The sequence below is a fragment of the Mustela nigripes genome, chromosome 1 (genome assembly GCF_022355385.1).
Source record: "Mustela nigripes isolate SB6536 chromosome 1, MUSNIG.SB6536, whole genome shotgun sequence".
NCBI classification, from domain to species: domain Eukaryota; kingdom Metazoa; phylum Chordata; class Mammalia; order Carnivora; family Mustelidae; genus Mustela; species Mustela nigripes.
In genome coordinates this window covers 233723352-233726401 of record NC_081557.1, presented here as the reverse complement: position 1 = coordinate 233726401, position 3050 = coordinate 233723352, and positions in this window count along the sequence as shown.

Sequence of the window (3050 nt, the reverse complement as noted above, 5' to 3'; positions counted from 1 at the left end):
CAGGCAATATTGAAAAGGAATAAAGAAATACTCACAAAGCATCCTCCCGAAAAGACCTTTGTGGCGCTCAATTTTATTGGAGGTAGAGAGCTCTACGTGTCTAGTAGGAAACAATGAAACTCAGTGGACCACCCAGCGGCACTCTCTTCCCAGGAAATTGCTGTGGTTTCCAGCCCAGGCCTTTTCAGCTTTTTACCTGTGGCTCAGATTAGACAGCTTTGAAGCAGCCATAAAATGACCTACAAAGGCAGTTTGCAGATGCCACTGAGAGAGGGGACACGGTAGGAAGCAGGTCACTTATTTTTATATCCTTCTTGGCCTTTGTCGCCCCTTTCATGCTCATTCTCCTCCTGAGCCATCATAAAATTGTGGGGAGGAGCAAAAGCTCATCACCTTAAGATCTAGATGCGAAGTGGCGGAGGGATTGAAGTTACTGTTTTTCTCTTTCAAAGGAAAATAAAAGCAAACGGGTAATTTGGGTATGTGAGGGATGGCGGACACATCAAAGAGCCCTGTAAAGCTGTTGCGTTTATAGGAGCGTCGGTCGAAATGCCTGGGCGTTCGTGCAGGTTTTTGTTTTGATTTGTTTTAGTTCAGCCCGACAAATAATCTTCCCTCCATACGTGATCTCACCACGTTTGCATTGTGCAAAATCCTTCTTGGAGCAGGAGCTGGCTTCTCCATTGGCAGGACCGAGGGAAGGCCACGAGGGACAAAGAAGTTCTTGGGGACCCAGGAGATGGTGTAGGTAGCAAATTTTGGGGGTTACACATGAAGGTCCTGACGAACCACCACACATTCTGCCCTGGCTTGAAATAAACCTTTTCACATACCTGAATCCCCTAACCAGCTTGCTGAAAGGCTTTCATTCATCATGAAGCTTCCATGGGAGGTACTTTGAGAAAAGGGTAGAACGGAGGGTCTTTGGGGTCAGCTCTCTCTTCTCTGGCAGCAGTGATTGCTTAGAAAATTCTGAAATCACTGTATTCATTTGGGCTCATGGCTCTTCATATATATTTAAATGTAAGACACAGTTTCTTTCAAATGGAGGTCAGTCACAATTTTCTTCATAAGCATTGTATTTCACTATGGTTCCACCTTTAGGCCTTTGAGAAGAGTGGGTGATTTTAAGTTGTTCTTAGGAGACGGGTCTTTCCTGTCTTGTCAGAGCCCGTTATCACTTCTCACCTGAATTGCAAACAAGATGGAGACCAGGATGGTTGGAACCCTTTCATATGGGTCACTGAATGTCCACTGTAGGCTGAGGCACTTCTGTAGGATGTGATGGCCGGCAGCAATGAACCACAGTTCAACCAGCCAATCAAGACATGTTTAGCACTGGGCCAAGCATGGTGCTCAGCATCATGGGAGTAGACAGGGGTGCTGGTATGGTGTGTATTCTTGGGAGAAAGGGGGAGGGGTTAATATTTAATAAGTGCTCACCATATAGTTGGCACTCTGCTAGCCATTCGAGAAATACAAAAACAGATAGAAGGCATGGTTGTTGTCCCAGGGAGCATACAGTCAAATTTCAGAGTAAAGGGCGCACGCACACACATACACACACACACATGCACACCATATGTCATATATCCTTTTTGCAGCAAACAAAACGTAATGATACTGATATTATTATGATCCCTGTCATATAGCTGTGGAGGTGAGGAAGATAAGCCACAGATTTCAACCCAGGCAGTTTCACTGCTGACCCTGTGCAATTAATCCTATAGACGGCATCACACATTCCGCATATGCACAGAAGTAGTTACGAAACAAAATTGGAGTCAAGTAGCCTTCACTTTCGGAATTCTTGCTATCCAGCATCAGAAACTGATTAGGGGAGTGTGTGTGTGTATGTGTGTTTGTGTGTATAAACACTAAATAAATAAATAAATAAATAAATCTCCCTCTACCCAGAGTTGCGACATAAGTGCTCACCACACAATATCAGAAACCGTGTTTGGAGAGGAAGTGATCCTTGTATATTGAGGCATATACCAAAAGCAACAGGAGGTGGTCGTTGAAATAACACCTCAAGGGTAAATAGAAGTTAGCCCGAAGATGAAGGAGAAAGGCCCAAACGGTGGAGGTGCACAGGTGAGGCTTAAGCACTTGTATTCAGAACAAGAAGGCTGGAAAGACTGGACACAGAGAGGAGCCAGAGAGGAAGCTAGCCAGGGAGACAGTGGCGAGGTTGTTCAAAGCACTGACTGGATTTCGTGGTGTAGACAATGGTATGTCACTGGTAATTTTATTTTATTTAATTTATTTATTTTTAAAAATATTTTATTTATTTATTTGACAGACAGAGATCACAAGTAGGCAGAGAGGCAGGAAGGGATGGGGGAAAGTAGGCTCCCCGCTGAGCAGAGAGCCTGATGCGGGGCTCGATCCCAGGATCCTGGGATCATGACCCGAGCCAAAGGCAGAGGCTTTAACCCACTGAGCCACCCAGGTGCCCCAATCACCGGTAATTTTAACCATGCAAGTGACATTATCAGATTTGTGAATGCAAAAGATGCTGCAGTTTCAGTCTTTCCAAAGATTTGCTGTTAAGTGGCTTCTGCATGCTTGGGAATCCTTTTGTGGAAGGAATGCTATCACTAGTGGCAAACCGCGGAAGTCTGGTTGTGGAATTTTTTTTTTTTTTTTTTTTTTTTTTGCTAGGTAGCAATGTTGCTCTTAAAACCATTAGAGAAAGCTACAGGGGACAGTGGGTCCCCACGGGGACACAGGCCCAAATAGAGATAATATATATGCAGTGACCTGTACAGTATAAAATTCCTTGTTCGTTTATCCCTCTGCATGAAATAGCTAAATTGGAAAGCTACGTTTTGTTTGTAAATGGTAGAGGCATTATCTACATTTATATTGGGCTCTGAGTTCTTAAAAAAACATGGCAGTTTACTTCTTTGAGGCCAATGGGAGAGCTTGCTGCTTTGAATCCCTCTGACTTTGGTTTCTGATCTCAACTTATTTTTCCATGGCTTCACCTGGTTAAGTCAGGCCCCCTAAGGACCTCTCCCATTTGAATAGCTCAAAATCAACTG